This window comes from Pelobates fuscus, chromosome 9, assembly GCF_036172605.1.
Source record: "Pelobates fuscus isolate aPelFus1 chromosome 9, aPelFus1.pri, whole genome shotgun sequence".
Lineage (NCBI taxonomy): Eukaryota > Metazoa > Chordata > Amphibia > Anura > Pelobatidae > Pelobates > Pelobates fuscus.
Genome location: NC_086325.1, coordinates 21,724,846 through 21,744,116, shown reverse-complemented (window position 1 = coordinate 21,744,116; position 19,271 = coordinate 21,724,846). Strand labels below are relative to the sequence as shown.

The window sequence follows — 19,271 nt, the reverse complement described above, 5'->3', positions numbered from 1 at the left end:
TGGATAGAAACATAGAATGTGACGGCAGATAAGAACCATTCGGCCCATCTAGGCTGACCAATTTTCTAAATACTTTCATTAGTCCCTGGCCTTATCCTATAGCTAGGATAGCCTTATGCCTATCCCACGCATGCTTACATAGTAACCAGATATCCGCTCAGTATATCCTGCATACACTACCTTAGAGGAGTCCCAGCATTTAGTGGATCAGTTTAGTGGTGCAAGTTATGTAAAAAGAATACCCATGGACGATATACTAAGGCCGTATCATCACAGATACCCAGGGTTCAGCTTCAGTTAAAAGAAAGGTGGCTGGGATTTGAATCTTCACACCACAACTCCTCAATCTTCCTCTCAATGTTTTCCTACCCACAATACCCATTATATAAACAGCCCTCCTGCTTCCGCCCAGAATCCTGAAATTCTAAATTATACCAGCACCCACACCAAAACATTAGCTGTTACTGTCAGGGTACCTGTGGTCTCTACCTCCGAAAGAGGTAGAGACTTAGCTGTTCCTCCATCCAGACGGTCTGATGGCTCCCTTCCCCGCGGTCTATCCGGTCATGCTAGGCCGGCCGCGAGGGAGTGACTGCCTTTTACAGCATCTAGGCAGGAAGTAGTCATCAGGACACTCCCCCGGAACGACCTGTCAGTCAATTGCTGCAGGACCAATCAGGACGCCTCGGAGGCGTGGTTACTGCTCTGAACAGGGTATTTAACAGAGCTTCTTTCATTAGCTCATTGCCCTGTCGTGGTTCTAGCTTGTTCTAGTCACTCAGTGCTTGTGTATTCTATTATCCCTTTTGGTTTTGACCCGGCTTGTTTACCTTACTCTGCTTATCTCTGTTACCCTTGATTCGGCTTGTCTCTCGCTTACCTGTCTTCTGTTACCCTCGACCTCGGCTTGTCTTTGACCATTCTATACTGTACTACTTACGTTAGTCCGGCCATTCTAAGGTCCGGTATACGTATCTGGCTACTGTTTGTACTCTGCGTGTTGGATCCCTGTCCCGATCCTGACATTACGACAGGGCCAATGGATCCTGCAAGTACAAACAGTCAGCTGGCTGCTCCTGATCCTAGGTTTGAAGCCATGGATCACAGAATGGATCAGATGGCGCTTGCGCTACAGGCTCTATTAGCTTGTGCCAATAACCCACCAGAGGAGATACGTAATACCCCTGTTTCTCCTGTCGGTTCAGGTCTAGAGGTAGCCACAGTGGGTGCTTCTTCTCACATTACCCCCCCAGTACGCTATGGTGGGGCTCCTGAGAAGTGTCGTGGTTTTTTAAACCAAATTAGTATCCACTTTGAATTGCAACCTCGCTCTTATCCTACAGATAGGGCAAAAGTAGGATTTATTATCACCCTACTCATTGAGAAAGCTCTGAGATGGGCCAACCCACTATGGGAGAACGATAATCCATTAGTTTATAACTATAACGCATTTGTAGCTGCTTTTAGAAGAACATTTGACCCTCCAGGTAGAAAGGTTAATGCAGCCAGATTACTGTTGCGCCTGAGACAGGAGAACCAAACACTGGTGGATTATGCACTAGAGTTCAGGTCTCTGGCGGCAGAAATCAAGTGGAATGAGCAGGCGTATATGGATGTATTTTTGAATGGCCTATCTGATGTAATCCTTGATGAGGTTGCTACCTGAGAACTCCCTGAGAATTTAGAGGATTTAATTTCGTTCATCTCTCGTATAGATGAACGTTTAAGAGAGAGACAGAACACTCGAGAGAGGAACCGGAGACCTTCTTTTAGGTTAGCTCCCGCTTTTCCAAGTCCTGACTCCACGGTATCTTTGCTTACTGAACCTATGCAGAAAGGGTATACCCGCCTCTCTGAGGAGGAAAGACAGTACAGGAGAAGAGAGGGTTTGTGTATGTATTGTGGAGCCAAGGGTCATTTACTCTCGAACTGTTCTAACCGCCCGGGAAACGCTCGCACCTAAGTCTCTTTAGAGGACAGGCCTTGGGTGTTTCTATTTTGTCCTCTACTCCTAATTATAAAGATCACAGGCTTCTGCTACCAGTTTCCTTAACTTGGGGGAAGGGCTATGGCATTGATAGATTCCGGTGCTGCTGAGAATTGTATCGACCAAGCCTTTGCTAGTAAAAACAATTTCCCATCCCAGCTAACGGAGACACCCTTGGCCGTTGAGGCCATAGATGGTAGACCACTACTAGACCCTGTTATCTTTCGTGAGACCATACCCATTAATTTAAATGTTGGTATCCTACACACGGAGAATTTATCTCTTATGCTCATTTCGTCTCCTTCCGTTCCCATAGTTCTGGGGTACCCATGGTTGAAGAAACATAACCCTATTATCGATTGGGAGTTAGGGGAGATACTCTCGTGGGGCCAGGGCTGCCAGGATCGGTGTTTGTGCAAGGTTTCTCCATTAGCTAATGTTAACATACCGGAGAATCCTACTCAGTCCACAGAAAGACAAATACCAGACCTTTACCTAGACTTAAGGGCAGTGTTTGACAAGAAGAATGCCGATTCTTTGCCGCCACACAGGTCATTTGACTGTAAAATTAAGCTGCTACCCGGGACTATGCCTCCGAGGGGCCATGTATATCCTTTGTCTGTTCAGGAAAACTCGGTTCTAGAGGAGTATATTCGGGAGAATTTAGAAAAGGGATTCATCAGGAGGTCTTCGTCTCCGGCCGGGGCTGGGTTCTTTTTCATTAAGAAGAAGGATGGCACGCTGAGACCTTGTATCGATTACCGAGGCTTGAATAAAATAACTGTCAGAAATGCCTATCCTATCCCACTGATTACCGAGTTATTTGATCGTCTTAAGGGCTCCAAAATCTTCACCAAGTTAGATCTCAGAGGGGCTTACAATTTGGTGAGAATCCAGCAAGGTCACGAGTGGATGACGGCATTCAATACCCGGTATGGCCATTACGAATACACTGTTATGCCATTTGGACTATGCAATGCTCCTGCAGTATTTCAAGATTTGATTAATGAGGTACTTAGGGAGTTTCAGCATGATTGTGTTATTGTTTACCTGGACGACATACTAATACACTCTAAGGAGATTGAGACTCACCATAGACAGGCCAGAAAGGTATTACACAAGCTGCTGCAACATGGCCTATATTGCAAATTGGAGAAGTGCAGTTTTGATCAGTCTCAGGTAGACTTTCTTGGATACGTGATTTCTGGGGAAGGTTTTAAAATGGATCCTGTAAAACTTCAATCTATTTTAGACTGGCCCTTGCCCAAAGGACTCAAGGCTATCCAAAGGTTTATTGGTTTTTCCAACTACTATAGGCGCTTCATTAAAGGATACTCCTCTATCATTGCGCCTATTACCAATATGACCAAACAAGGGGCTGATACTAAGTTCTGGTCTAAGGAAGCTCTGGGTGCTTTCAAGACTCTCAAGGAACTTTTTGCCTCGGCTCCCATTCTAGTCCATCCTGATACGACTCTGCCTTTCTTGCTCGAGGTCGATGCCTCTGAGACAGCAGTTGGGGCTGTTCTGTCTCAAAGGTTAGGGGTGGATAAACCGTTACACCCTTATGGTTTCTTCTCTAAGAAATTTGCTGGGCCTGAGAGCAGATATGACATCGTGGAAAGGGAACTGTTAGCAGTCATTAAAGCCTTAAAGGAGTGGAGACATTTGTTGGAGGGGACCCTACACCCTATTACGATTTTGACGGACCACAAAAACTTGTCCTATATTGGGGAGGCTAAGCGCTTATCCTCTAGACAAGCTCGTTGGTCCTTATTCCTGACTCACTTCAATTATGTACTGACTTACAGACCTGGTTCTAAAAACACTAAAGCCGATGCATTATCTCGCAAATATGAACCTTCTACTGTACCTGAACCAGTTCTTTCTTCTATAGTTCCGAAATGCAATATCATTGCTAATACGAATCTCAGGATTCATTCTCCATTATTGGCCGAGATCATTAAGTTGCAACATCTAGCACCTAAACAGACTCCTGCGGGCCGTCATTTCGTTCCTCCTGCTCTTCAACTGGAACTTTTACAGTGTTTACATAATAGCAAGATGGCGGGACATCCTGGTATTCGCAAAACTTACGCGTTGATCTCTAAGGACTTCTGGTGGCCTGCTTTACGGAGGGATATTGAGGAGTTCATCGCTGCATGTGAAGTTTGTACTAAAACCAAACAACCCCATACGCTTCCATGTGGATTCCTGCACCCCTTGGAGGTTCCAGAAAAACCATGGTCCTGTTTGGCCATGGACTTTATTGTCGATCTACCTATCTCTAAAAGACAGACTGTTATCCTCACCGTGGTTGACAGGTTTACTAAGATGGCACACTTCATTCCCCTGCCTAAACTCCCGTCTTCTCCCGAATTGGCAGAGATATTCGCTAAGGAGATTTTTCGCCTACATGGGATACCCTCTCAAATTGTATCGGACAGAGGCTCCCAATTTGTTTCCCGCTTTTGGAGGTCCTTCTGCTCTCAACTTGGTATTAAATTAAACTTTTCTTCTGCCTATCATCCTCAGTCTAACGGAGCTGCTGAACGTACCAACCAGAGAATTGAACAATATTTACGATGCTTTGTTTCTGAACACCAGGATGATTGGGTCGGTTTGATTCCTTGGGCGGAGTTTGCACACAACAATCTCGTTTGCGATTCTACTCATTCAAGCCCCTTCTTCATGAATTATGGTTTTCATCCGTCTATTCTTCCTTCGGATTCTCCTTCCCAGGGGGTACCGTCGGTTGATGTTCATGTTGCCAATTTGAGGAAGTTGTGGGATCAAACTCGACAAATCCTTGTGCACAACTCTATGTTGGTCAAGAAACACGCTGATAAACGTAGAAGGGCGGCTCCGGTCTTTGTTCCTGGTGATAGGGTATGGCTGAGCACGAGGAACATCCGTTTAAAAGTGCCCTCCATGAAGTTCGCTCCTCGTTATATTGGACCCTACAGGGTGCTGACCCGTATCAATCCAGTTGCGTATCGTTTAGCTCTTCCTAATACCTTACGCATCCCGAACTCGTTTCACGTTTCATTGCTGAAACCACTCATATGTAACAGATTTTCCTCCACAATAGCCCCTCCTCGCTCCGTTCAGGTGGAGGGTCAGGAGGAGTATGAGGTTAACTCTATTATTGATTCTCGAATCTCCCGGGGGAGAGTACAATATCTGGTTGATTGGAAGGGATATGGTCCTGAGGAGAGGAGTTGGGTACCTCAGGAGGATGTTCATGCTCCCCGTCTCCGCAGGGCGTATCACTCTCGCTTCCCATCTCGTCCCGGTTCATTCCGCCCGGTGGGCGTATCTGAGAGGGGGGGTACTGTCAGGGTACCTGTGGTCTCTACCTCCGAAAGAGGTAGAGACTTAGCTGTTCCTCCATCCAGACGGTCTGATTGCTCCCTTCCCCGCGGTCTATCCGGTCATGCTAGGCCGGCCGCGAGGGAGTGACTGCCTTTTACAGCATCTAGGCAGGAAGTAGTCATCAGGACACTCCCCCGGAACGACCTGTCAGTCAATTGCTGCAGGACCAATCAGGACGCCTCGGAGGCGTGGTTACTGCTCTGAACAGGGTATTTAACAGAGCTTCTTTCATTAGCTCATTGCCCTGTCGTGGTTCTAGCTTGTTCTAGTCACTCAGTGCTTGTGTATTCTATTATCCCTTTTGGTTTTGACCCGGCTTGTTTACCTTACTCTGCTTATCTCTGTTACCCTTGATTCGGCTTGTCTCTCGCTTACCTGTCTTCTGTTACCCTCGACCTCGGCTTGTCTTTGACCATTCTATACTGTACTACTTACGTTAGTCCGGCCATTCTAAGGTCCGGTATACGTATCTGGCTACTGTTTGTACTCTGCGTGTTGGATCCCTGTCCCGATCCTGACAGTTACCAACTAGAACTAAGGTCTGGATTCAATTTTTTTGTTTTTTCAATTGATCTAATTTTATAAAAAATATTTTCATTTTATATTTATTTAACATTTAACATTTTATTTAGAAATATATCCAAAAATATTTGAAAAATGTATCCAACAATATCAAATCTAAGCCTAAGGTCTTAAGGATAGCCAGTCATTGCTGGAGCCACATGTATTACCAAGACTGATATTTCTGGTGTAGAATTCATCACAAACTGAAAATATCCATGTCTTTAACCCATGTCGGTTTCTTGCTTGTTACCTATAATCACTAGTCGTTACCTGCTGAATAATGTGCAGTTTGAAGGACACAAGAACATGATTATCATGCTCCTTTTCAAATAATATAACTATATATTTTTTGTTTATATTTTGTTTCAGGACGGCAAACTGATTATGTTCCAGCTGTCAGTAAGTAATGGGATATATGTATAGATTCCTTACATGTGTGTGAACAAGAGATTGCTTGTTGTGCTACATCCTCTATATATGAGCCTTACAATGTCCATGTGTGTATGTACCTGGCTGACAGTGCTTATATGTATAACCAACTGATTGGCAGTTCATTACCATATGTTATATACAACAAATAAAAGCAAAGAAGGCGCTGATAATTAGATAATGTGATAATATTTGTAAGTATTAAAAAGGGGAAGCTGCACCTTTTATAGTGAAAAAAAAAGTGCACTGTACCTTTAAAATACTATACAGTGTGTACATAAAAAGTGCAACACGGTGCACAATATCAGTGCACTTTAAATTGTGAAACCAATAAATTTAAGATAATGTGAAAAAATCTGCAAGTGCACTAACTGGTAAGTATAATAAAAACATACTAGTAGTCTCCTAAAATTGGAGTTTCATAATATTCTCCCGGAGATATGTTGGAACATAATAAATAAAGACAAAGGGAGAAAATATACCGTGTGACACTGTAGGACTAAAATAATAAGATAAGTGAATGAAATAAAACTCACAAGGAGAGAGCGGTAAAAGTCTGCTCTACGTTGTATGGCTTGGGTCCTAAACTCAGGACGGCAACTGGATACAAAGGTATTCTTTATTTTCACATAAAATAAAAGATCACATATAAGTGATGCAGCTCTAATTACCATATGTTGTGTGTGTGTGTGCTGTGAGGGAGCAGGCTGGCTATGTAAGTGTGTGAGGGAGCAGGCTGGCAGTGCCTTGTGCTATGTAAGTGTGTGAGGGAGCAGGCTGGCAGTGCCTTGTGCTATGTAAGTGTGTGAGGGAGCAGGCTGGCAGTGCCCTGTGCTATGTAAGTGTGTGAGGGAGCAGGCTGGCAGTGCCTTGTGCTATGTAAGTGTGTGAGGGAGCAGGCTGGCAGTGCCCTGTGCTATGTAAGTGTGTGAGGGGGCAGGCTGGCAGTGCCTTGTGCTATGTAAGTGTGTGAGGGAGCAGGCTGGCAGTGCCTTGTGCTATGTAAGTGTGTGAGGGAGCAGGCTGGCAGTGCCCTGTGCTATGTAAGTGTGTGAGGGGGCAGGCTGGCAGTGCCTTGTGCTATGTAAGTGTGTGAGGGAGCAGGCTGGCAGTGCCTTGTGCTATGTAAGTGTGTGAGGGAGCAGGCTGGCAGTGCCCTGTGCTATGTAAGTGTGTGAGGGGGCAGGCTGGCAGTGCCTTGTGCTATGTAAGTGTGTGAGGGAGCAGGCTGGCAGTGCCTTGTGCTATGTAAGTGTGTGAGGGAGCAGGCTGGCAGTGCCCTGTGCTATGTAAGTGTGTGAGGGAGCAGGCTGGCAGTGCCTTGTGCTATGTAAGTGTGTGAGGGAGCAGGCTGGCAGTGCCCTGTGCTATGTAAGTGTGTGAGGGAGCAGGCTGGCAGTGCCCTGTGCTATGTAAGTGTGTGAGGGAGCAGGCTGGCAGTGCCTTGTGCTATGTAAGTGTGTGAGGGAGCAGGCTGGCAGTGCCCTGTGCTATGTAAGTGTGTGAGGGGGCAGGCTGGCAGTGCCTTGTGCTATGTAAGTGTGTGAGGGAGCAGGCTGGCAGTGCCTTGTGCTATGTAAGTGTGTGAGGGAGCAGGCTGGCAGTGCCCTGTGCTATGTAAGTGTGTGAGGGAGCAGGCTGGCAGTGCCTTGTGCTATGTAAGTGTGTGAGGGAGCAGGCTGGCAGTGCCCTGTGCTATGTAAGTGTGTGAGGGAGCAGGCTGGCAGTGCCCTGTGCTATGTAAGTGTGTGAGGGAGCAGGCTGGCAGTGCCTTGTGCTATGTAAGTGTGTGAGGGAGCAGGCTGGCAGTGCCCTGTGCTATGTAAGTGTGTGAGGGGGCAGGCTGGCAGTGCCTTGTGCTATGTAAGTGTGTGAGGGAGCAGGCTGGCAGTGCCCTGTGCTATGTAAGTGTGTGAGGGAGCAGGCTGGCAGTGCCTTGTGCTATGTAAGTGTGTGAGGGAGCAGGCTGGCAGTGCCCTGTGCTATGTAAGTGTGTGAGGGAGCAGGCTGGCAGTGCCCTGTGCTATGTAAGTGTGTGAGGGGGCAGGCTGGCAGTGCCTTGTGCTATGTAAGTGTGTGAGGGAGCAGGCTGGCAGTGCCTTGTGCTATGTAAGTGTGTGAGGGAGCAGGCTGGCAGTGCCCTGTGCTATGTAAGTGTGTGAGGGAGCAGGCTGGCAGTGCCTTGTTCTATGTAAGTGTGTGAGGGAGCAGGCTGGCAGTGCCCTGTGCTATGTAAGTGTGTGAGGGAGCAGGCTGGCAGTGCCTTGTGCTATGTAAGTGTGTGAGGGAGCAGGCTGGCAGTGCCCTGTGCTATGTAAGTGTGTGAGGGGGCAGGCTGGCAGTGCCTTGTGCTATGTAAGTGTGTGAGGGGGCAGGCTGGCAGTGCCCTGTGCTATGTAAGTGTGTGAGGGAGCAGGCTGGCAGTGCCTTGTGCTATGTAAGTGTGTGAGGGAGCAGGCTGGCAGTGCCTTGTGCTATGTAAGTGTGTGAGGAGGCAGGCTGGCAGTGCCTTGTGCTATGTAAGTGTGTGAGGGGGCAGGCTGGCAGTGCCCTGTGCTATGTAAGTGTGTGAGGGAGCAGGCTGGCAGTGCCCTGTGCTATGTAAGTGTGTGAGGGAGCAGGCTGGCAGTGCCTTGTGCTATGTAAGTGTGTGAGGGGGCAGGCTGGCAGTGCCCTGTGCTATGTAACTGTGTGTGGAAGCAGGCTGGCAGTACCCTGTGCTATGTAACTATGTGTGAGGGAGCAGGCTGGCAGTGCCCTGTGCTATGTAACTGTGTGTGGAAGCAGGCTGGCAGTACCCTGTGCTATGTAACTATGTGTGAGGGGGCAGGCTGGCAGTGCCCTGTGCTATGTAACTGTGTGTGGAAGCAGGCTGGCAGTACCCTGTGCTATGTAACTATGTGTGAGCGAGCAGGCTGGCAGTGCCCTGTGTTATGCAACTAAGTAGGCTGGAAGTGTCCTGTGCTATGTAACTTTGTGAGGGAGCAGGCTGGTAGTGCTCTGTGCTATGTAACTGTGTGTCAGGGAGCAAGGTGGCAGTGCCCTGTACTATGTAACTGTGTGAGGGAGCAGGCTGGCAGTGTCCTGTGCTATGTAAGTGTGTGTGGAAGCAGGCTGGCAGTACCCTGTGCTATGTAACTGTGTGTGAGGGAGCAGGCTAGCAGTGCCCTGTGTTATGTAACTAAGTAGGCTGGAAGTGTCCTGTGCTATGTAACTAAGTAGGCTGGCTGGAAGTGTCATGTGCTATGTAACTGTGTGAGGGAGCAGGCTGGTAGTGCTCTGTGCTATGTAACTGTGTGAGGGAGCAGGCTGGCAGTGCTCTGTGCTATATATAACCAGATGACCGGCAGTGCCAAATTCTGCATACCTGTGCTTTATACAACCAGCTGTCCGTGCCATATTCTGTGTACCTGTGCTATATATAAGGGTTACTGTGTACCCAGTGTTGGCTGGAGAGGATTAAAGATGCAGATATTATCATGGCAGACAACATTATATTTTTCCAAACACACACTTATCATGTAGTCTTTGCCATGCCAGTAGTTTTTATATTTGTATTTATTATTATTTTATATGTATACAATGGAGTTATCAGTGTATGTGTGCTGTGTATTTGTTCTAATAAAGCTTAGTAACAAAAACACATTGATTATTTTTTTTATTTACTTTTTTTAGCTTCAGAGAGGGCTGTGTCCCCATCGAAAGCATGAAGGTAAATCACTGAGTATTATGGTGGATCTGTCATGTTTAAGATAAGGGTACTTGTAGTATTCAGTCCATATAACGTGTTATTTTATTTTACATATGTCTCTTTTTTGTATGTATTTTGATTTCTAATGGGTTTATTCACAAAAGTTCACCTGCAGCCTGGATGAGCAAAATTCTGTTAAAATTATTGAATTGCTTTGTTTTTATTTCTTAAAACCAGATCCGGTTGGAATTTGGTTATTTCAATGTAACGAACATAATTCACTCAGTACCAGCTTTATTGGTGTCCTATATAAAATATAGTGCTTGCATTATTACCAAAACTGGATTTCATCTAAATTCTCTGTGAAAAATAAATTCACTTGCTTTTTACAGGTGAACCAAAACGAAACATCTGCTAATTTTCAGCACAAGCAGCCTGCAGTCAAATTACTAAAGTATTTAAAATAATTAAAGGGACACTATAGTCACCAACACAACTTTAACTTAATGAAGCAGTGTTGGTGTATAGATCATGCCCCTGTAGTCTCACTGCTCAATTCCCTGCCATTTAGGAGTTAAATCTGCACTTGCAAATTTTTGCACATTATCTTAAATTTATTGGTTTCACAATTTATTAGCACCTTATAGTGCACTGATATTCTGCACTGTGTTGCACTTTTTATGTGCACACTGTTTAGTATTTTAACGTTGATCTACTACTGGCAGATGCCTGAATACAATCTAAGTTTTTTCACAATATATTTCTTTGAAGTCCTTGGAGTGCTATCGTTACTACATTTATTTATATATATATTCTCTCTCTCTTTCTCTTCCCCCCCCCCCCCCCCCCGGAGGGTCGAAACGTTGATGTATAGATTGTGAGAATTTTTCAATACACTTGGAAAACCGAGAGAGTGCTATATTTTTGGGTTGAGTGCCAGAGCCCGGACATTTATATATATGTCCCACCCAGAATCCCTTGCAGTAGTAACAGCACTGCAAATGTGAGATTTCTGTGGGAAAAGCAAGTATTTTGGCTTGACTGGTGTGTGCAGATCTGTATATACAATGTGTGTGTACGTATAAAATTAAAATTCAGGTTTATTGTCAAAATTTACAGGCTTTCAGCTGTTTCTAATTAACAAATCAAACAAAAGCAATTGAAATAGCTCAACCCAACAAATGCTTCAAGTGGTTTCCCCAAATTCAACGGAAAATGCAACTTATACTGACTTCTTGAACCCCTTCATGGCAAGCATCTTTAGTACTTTGTAGAGCCACCTTTTGCTGTTATGACCTGCTGCAAACAAGATGCAGAGCCAGACATCCGCTTCCGGCAGCCTTCCTGAGGAATTTTAACCCATTGGGATCATTGTCTTGTTGGAAGGTGCAATGATGCCCAAAATGTCAGCTTCCTCACAGATGGCATGACGTTGTCTCCAAGGATTTCCTGATACTTCAATGAATCCATCTTGCGTTCCACACGCTGCAGGTTTCCAGTGCCAGAGGGTGCAAAGCTTTCCCATAGCCTCACCGAGCCACCACCATGCTGAACTGTAGACAGAGTGTTCTTTTCAGCGTTTGCTTGATTCTTCTTCCTTCAGACATACCGCTGATCCATTGGGCCGAAAAGTTCCAGTTTTTTTTTTTTTTAAATTTCTTTATTTTTGTTCCAGCATCCGTAACGGCATCAAAAAATACAGTAGATGGCCCACGCAGGGGCCTTTTATAGACATATTATACAGTGTTTTAACAAGATGTATATCGTGCTGTCACATATAAATATAAAGGATTGTGCCGTTCGGCGCTGGTTTTCTGTTATCCGGGCGTTGGTAGCCCAAGTATCAAATTTAAACATACAATAAAAGAAAAAAATATATATGACTATTGACATGGTCATGGAAGTTCAGTACTTCATTTCACAGCATATGTACCAGTTAACATTATATGGGTCTGGGATTCTGTTGGTGGGCGAGGAGTTTCTGCGTTTACGAGGTGGTTCTCGTTACAGTAACACAGTTGCCTCTCGCCTTTTACATCTTAGCGTCCTATTCTACCCAGTCGAGGCTGTCTTGCTAGTCTGGTATGTCAAGCCAGCTGAGGTACTGAGCGGTCGTTCTGGTAGGGGGTAGGGTAGGGTGTGAGTTACGGTTGAGGGGGGGGGGGTAGTTATAGGAGGTGGAGGTATTTTGCTCGTTGGGGCGCCCGGCAGGCAGAAGCACGCCGAGCCGCAGCTCGCGATTCTCAGTTATTTTGGATTATTCATTGGTATAAATTTCCCATGGTTGCCAGATTTTTTGGAATGATTTTTCCGTATGTCTTATTTGGGCAGTCAGTTTGTCCATTAGATAAGTATCTTTGATTTTAACTACCACGTCATTGTCAGTGGGGACCGTGGGCTGTAGCCACTTTTGTGCCAGTGCCCTTCTAGCCGCCAGTGTAAGTTTGTTTAGTAGTTGTTGTTCTTTTTTAGAAAGGCAGTCATTTGGTCTGGATAGGAGGATCGCCCAGGGATCTAGGTCTATGTGTCGTATGAGGACCTCTTGGAGCAGTGATTGGATTCTTTTCCAAAATTTAGTCACCTCAGGGCATTCCCACCACATGTGGCTTTGCCGCCGCATCCCTTCCAACATGTGTCTGTCGTTGTTTTCCCCATCTTATAGAGCTGAGCAGGTGTGGTGTACCACCTCATGAGCATCTTATATGCTTGCTCCTGATGTAGCACACATATTGATGTCTTCGCTGTTGCTTCCCATATGTCTACCCAGTCCTCTCCTTCTATTGCTCCCCCTAAGTCTGTTTCCCACTGGCGTATGTAATTTGGGTCTGTGGCTCCCCTTTCTGGGGCACTGAGCTGAGCATAAATTGTTGTAATCATCCCTTTTTGGATTGTTTCGGCGTCGCATAGCCGTTCATAAAATGTCATAGGGGTCTGGGCTGCTTTCTTTATGTTCGGGTGTTTGGCAAAGTCACGCAACTGCATGTGTCGGAAGACGTCCTTGGTCGTTAGAGGTGCAGTAGTTTGTAGGGTTTCGAAGGATTTGAAGGAGTCCCCTATGTACATGTGCTTATATCTTTGCATTCCTGTGCTTTCTATCCCCCGGAAGTCTCGTGCGCTCAGCCCGGGCCCAAACGCCTTGTTCCGTAGGTACGGAGTCAGCGGTGAGGGTGTATGTTTCAGGGCGAATTTAGTGGCTGTCAAGTCCCAGATCCTAACGGAGTTAAGGATCGCTGGGCAAGATGTATGCAATGATGGTCGGTCTTGTTTAGGCACCCAAATCCAAAATTGAGGGAGGTCAGTGTGCATTAGTTTTGTCTCAAGGTCGACCCATCTATGTGCGCCCTCCGGTGTATGCCATGCTATTATCTGGGCCAGTTGGGCTGCGAGGTAATAATGGTAGAGGTTCGGGAGTCCCAGCCCTCCCCTCGCTTTAGGTCGGTATAAAGTCTGTCGAGCTATCCTGTGTCTTTTTTGTGCCCAGATGAAGTTGTCTATGTGTGTTTGTAGTGTTTCTAGGTTTTGCTTTGTGACTTTAGTTGGAAGGGCTTGAAATAGGAACAATATACGTGGAAGCAGAGTCATTTTGACTGCATGCATCCTACCAATCCACGATATGGGCCTCTCATGCCATTTTTCTAGGTCCCTGCAGAGCGCCTGGATGGTGGGCGTGTAATTGGCGCTGTATAGCCTCTCCGGGTCTGCCGTGAGTTTTACCCCAAGGTATTTGAAATCTGATCGTGTAAGTTTGAGGGGGTAGGTGTTTTTTATGTTGTCTATCCCTGCCTTGTCCATTTCTATTGGCATGGCTACCGTTTTGTCTAGATTGATTTTGTAGCCTGAGACGCTGCCATATTCTTCCAGTATTGTCACCAGTCGGGGCAGCGATTGAGCAGGTTTGGTTAGTGTGACCAGGACGTCATCCGCATATGCGGAGACTTTGAACTCTTCACCTCCTACCTGTACACCCGAGATGTTCTCGTCCTCTCTTATCCTCTGCAGGAGAGGCTCTAACGAGAGGACGAAGAGTAGGGGGGAGAGGGGGCAGCCCTGTCTTGTGCCGTTGGTTGTCGTGAACGGGGTCGGGATCGCACCAGGCACTTTGGTCTGCGCCCTCGGTTGGGTATAAAGGGCTTTGATGCCCCTTATAAAGGCTTCTGGCATCTGCAGTCGTTCGAGTAGCGTAAATAGGTAGTGCCATTGCACTCTGTCGAACGCCTTCTCCGCGTCCAGGGAAAGGATCAGAGAAGGCGTTCGAGACCTCACCGCCCACCATATGATGTCTGCCCCCCTCCTGGTGTTTTCGTACAATTGCCTTGTTGGTACAAAACCGACCTGGTCCGGGTGGACCAACGTGCCCAGGAGTTGGTTAAGTCTTGTAGCTAAAATTTTCGCAAAAATCTTTACGTCGAAGTTAATCAGGGAAATGGGTCTGTAGTTGGTGGGTTCAGTTGGGTCTCTCCCTGGTTTAGGTATAAGTGCTATGTCGGCCGTGAGCATATCTGAATTAGGGCACCCACCCTCCATCCACTCTGCGTACATTTTCACGAGGCTGGGCGTCAATACGTCCCTAAAGACCTTATAGTATGAGCCGTCAAAGCCGTCTGGTCCCGGGGCCTTGTTGCCCTTAAGGTCTGTGATCGCCTTATTGATTTCCTCCTCGTCTATTGGTTTCCCTAAGGTGTTTAGAGCTTCCGGGGCCAGTCTCGGCATGTTCGTCCCCGCTACATAGTCTGCTACTTCTATTGTGTGGTCCTTATTGTCGCTGTTGAGTGTTGGGGAATGGTTGTAAGTGTGTGCAAAGAATTCTGTGAATATCTGATTAATCTCCGTTGGGTGTTGGGTTATTTGGCCCTGTTTATTTTTAATGGCCGAAATGGTATGGTAGTTGGGTTTGGGGTTCAGTGCCCTAGCTAGCAAGGTGTCCATCTTATTGGAGCGTTCATAGTAGAAGCGTTTTTTGCGAACTAAATCTTTCCCCAGATCCTCTACTGCTATTGACCTAATTTTGTGTCGGAGTTCCCTGAGGTCTTGTAGCCCCTGAGATGTGGGGTCATGTTTGTGTTTGGCTTCTGCCCCCCTCAGCGCCTTTTGGAGCCCGAAGAGGGTTTCAGCTCTCTGTTTCTTCCGGCGGGTAGCGATTTTTATGAGGGTACCTCTCAGTACCACCTTATGCGCGGCCCATATCGTGGATTGGGTTAGTTCTGGGTGGTCGTTCTCTCTAAAGTATGTCAGGATTTCGTCCCGAAGGAGTGTCTCTGTCTCTGGGTCTTTTAATAGTGTGCTGTTAAGTCGCCATTTCCAAGGTGGTTTAGGTCCTGGAATCCTGAGGGTCAGTTCTATGTCGGCGTGGTCCGACCATGTGATAAGGTTAATGCGTGCAGTCTGCACCCATGGGATCCCGGTTTGGTTCACCAGGAACATGTCAATGCGAGAATATGTGGAGTGTGCGGCCGAGAAGAACGTGTAGTCTTTTACACCCGGATTCCGCAGCCTCCAGGGGTCAAATAGTGTTGCCTGCTGTATAAATTGTGTTAAGAGTTTGTCCTGTCCCCTCGTGCTTTGCGCCCTCTGTCCTCCGGTAGGGGTGCTACGGTCCACCGTTGGGCAGTGAGCAGCGTTCATGTCGCCCCCTAGGATTATGATACCATGCGATAGGGCCTGAATTAGAGCGTGTATTTGGTCCCAGAAGCCTGGGTCTGGTTGGTTAGGTGCGTAGATATTAATGAGGTGGTATGTGGTAGCATGTATTGTCCCTGAGACGATGACATATCTTCCCGATGTGTCCGCGCTTGTCGACTGTACTGTAAAGGGGCAATTTTTGTGTAGGAGGATTTCTACCCCGTTCTTTTTAACTAGGGCCCTGGAGGAGTATACCCTGGTGTATATGTGGTCCTTCAACTGGATCCGGGCTGAGCGCAGGAGGTGTGTTTCTTGTACGAAAGCTATGTCCGTTTTTTGTCGTTTCAGTTCCCTCATTAGCAAGCGTCTTTTGGTCGATGTGTTTAACCCGTTTACGTTTAGGGAGGTGAATTTTAGCGTAGTCATGTTGTGGAACCTTTGAAGTTACTATGTATCACTAGTGCTGCAAGACTATGCTCCGCCCGCCGAGCGCCTCCCCAAGCCCTGCTGTTCCCTGGGTGTTACCCGTTGGGTCCACCAGTCTCGGGCCCGGTAGGGGATCGGGCCGGAAAGGGGGTGGGGGGTGGAAAGGTGAGAGGATGGGGGGGGGGAAGTAGGGGAAGGTAGCTTGAGGGGGAAGGGGGGAGGTAGTTGGTGAAAACTACTGTTTCCGGGGAAGCACCCCGGTCTTATCAAATAGTGCCGGGTGTCTCGGGGGGTGACTACCCGCCCCGCGGTACCTTGTGTTAGCGCGGAGGGGGCAATCAATCGCCGAGCACCCCGGTGTCGGTCCATGTAGTACAATTATTCGTCACCCATTCTTTGGTCACGCCTGCGTACGTGAGTCAGGTCGTCCGTGTGTTTCTCGTCACGTGTAACATTTATAAACAACATTATGTGCAACAGTTATTAAATCAGAAAGTTTAACAAAATCAGGTTAATAGCGAAAGCGAAAAAAAAGAAATACAAAATACAGAGCATTCACCCCTTATCTTTTCTATGGGGGCTGCCTAATCTGCCGGTCCCTGTTCGCCCCTACTAAGTGGTTTGCATAAAGGTACGTTATATGTGGAATTCCTGCCGTTGGCTACCCAGCAGACCCTCAATCCCGAGCATACTAGCTTGTCTCGAATAATGAGGGAATGGTTCCTCCGCACAGTATTATGTCGGTTGCGCTCGGGCCCCGCCGGTTCCCATGCCCCTCTATGGTGGGTGTCTATATCTACTTAGGCATGATAGTGTACGGTTTCTGGTGTGGGTTGGGTGGGGGTGAGGGGGTGTGTGGCTGGTTGTTCCTTTCCCTGGGCCCACTGACCCTACCACTTGCTTGAGCTGCCCCCTCCCTCCCCATCAATATAGATATAAACATAAATACACAACACAGGGTGAAACTTGCGTGTCTAGTTGGATGCGAGGCGGATATAATAGTACGTTTTATACTCCGGGAGGGGCCGTGTTCGTCAAGGAGTATACGGTCAGGTAGTCCTTTCGGTCCTTTTGTCGGTACTGCCTGTATAGTCTCTTGCTTCATTACGATCAATGTACCGCACTTGAGTGCCTCGGTTCGTATTAGGCATAGGCAGATTCCTTTCACCTTGAGTCGTCGATCTGTGGCGGTCGGTCTTTTCCTTAGGCGGTTCTTTCTTGGGTATTTGTCGGAGAGTTCTGGTGAGAGGTGTTATTAGGAAATTGTCTCTTTCCTTCTCTTTCCCTTTTCCCCTTTTCTTTCTCTTTCCAATTTTTTCTTCTTTTTCCGGTTTTCAAACAATTTTTTGCAACAAAAAAAGGGCATCTTTGTGACCAGTCTTATGTCCATTTTCGTTTGGGTAAAGTTGATATATGCTATCAATGGTGGAGCATGCCATAATCTGGCTCCGGCCTGTATGGTTATTTTACTTTGTGGTTCATGGTGGGGTTGCTTGGGTAGCTGGTGGTCTTCTAAAAGTCTCTGGTTACTTATACTGTGTGGATTAGCTTTGGTTACGTTGCTGGGTTGGGGAGTAATATGGGGGGTTACGGTCTGCTGGTTGTGCAATGGGGGCGATGTGATGGGAAGGGGTCTGTTAGTGTCCATTAAGGTGCAATACCGTCCAGTGCTTCGCCTTCCCTGGGTAAGAGTCCTAGCGACTGGATACCCCTCTGGGGGAGATGGAAGTCTGCCGGGACCTCAATTCCTAAGTCCCTCAGGAAGGCCCTGGGGTCTGCCGAGGGCAGTAGTACGGCTGGCCTTGGCCCGTTAAACACAAGCATTTTGAAGGGGTGTCCCCAGGCAAAATTCAGGCCCTTGGCTCTGACAAGATCCGCTATAGGCTTCCACTCTCTGCGCCTGGCAAGCGTTGCTGGTGCTATGTCTTGATATAAGGGGAGTGCGGTGCCGTCTAGGGTATATGTGTGGTGTCTGGTACTTTTGATGATGGCTTCTTTGGTGGAGAAGTGCCACCTCATTATCACATCCCTGGGTGGGCCATTGGGGGGTCCCCTGGCCCTAAGTGCCCTGTGCGCCCTGTCTATCACCCACATATGATCAGGGATAGCTGGCAGCTGCGTTTTGAACATGTCTGTGAGTACCTTCTGGATGTCTGTGTCTTTAATTCTTTCAGACAGGCCCTTTATCCTCAGGTTGTTTCTTCTCGACCTGTTGGAAGCATCCTCAATTTCTGCCTCCAGTTCGGCTACTCTGGACAGCAGGGTGTTGGTGGTAGTGGCGGTCTCATTGTGGGCTGTTACTACCTGGTCCATCCGCCATTCCAGGGCTTCAGTACGTTGCCCCACAGCCTGTATTTCGGCCTTTACTTCTCTTGCCGACCTTTCGATCTCCCCTGCTAAAAAGTGTTTTACCTCTGCTAGTGACCGCATTATGTCCGAGATGGTGGCCTGCTGCGTCGGGGCATTCAGGTCCCTGGTGCCCGGGGAGCTCGGGGAATCCGCGCTCGCGTGGCCGCCGCCATCTTTGTGCGCTTGCGGCCTGGGCGTTGTGAGGAGGTCGGCTACAGACGGAGTGCCGTCTCTCCTTTTGTTTCCAGATTTTTTATGCTGGGCCATCTCTGGATCCTTCTCTGGTGCTCTGCTAGCAATTTCGGGTGTTGGTGAGCGGGTGTTTTGCGTCTGGCGTGGTTTTTGGACCGTTCGGGGTGCAGAGCTCTCTGCCTAAGCGGCCATCACTTTCGGCGGTCAAGCCACGCCCCCGAAAAGTTCCAGTTTTGTTTCATGGCTCCACAGAGCAGAATCCCAATACTTCTGTGGCTTGCTTATATTATTTTGTGTAAATCAGAGCAGACTTTAATTGTGCTTTTGGGTCAGTAGTGGTGTATGTCTTGAAAATCTGGCATGAAAACCTGTGTTTAGTACGCAGCTTACTGTGCTCATTCAAAACTCCGTGCCCATTGCCACCAAGTCTTGCTGCAGGTCTTTTGCAGTCACTCAAGTGTTTTTCACAACTTGCCTTCTCAGAAATCTGGTTGCAGCCATTGAAAGCTACCTTGTTCTGCCCCATCAAGGTAGTGTAACGTCTGTTCCTTCAACTTTGAAATTGTAATCCAACGGTGTCTCTAGGAACCTTTAAGTGCATTCAATATCTTTTTGTATCCTGTTCCTTGTTTGTGAAGG

General features: G+C 47.3%; 1 protein-coding gene across 1 annotated transcript in view; it reads left to right on the top strand.

The window, feature by feature from the left end:
* Nucleotides 1-19,271, top strand: part of LOC134572475 (zinc-alpha-2-glycoprotein-like) — a 55,252-nt gene that overhangs the window by 33,027 nt on the left and 2,954 nt on the right. The window lies entirely within an intron of this gene.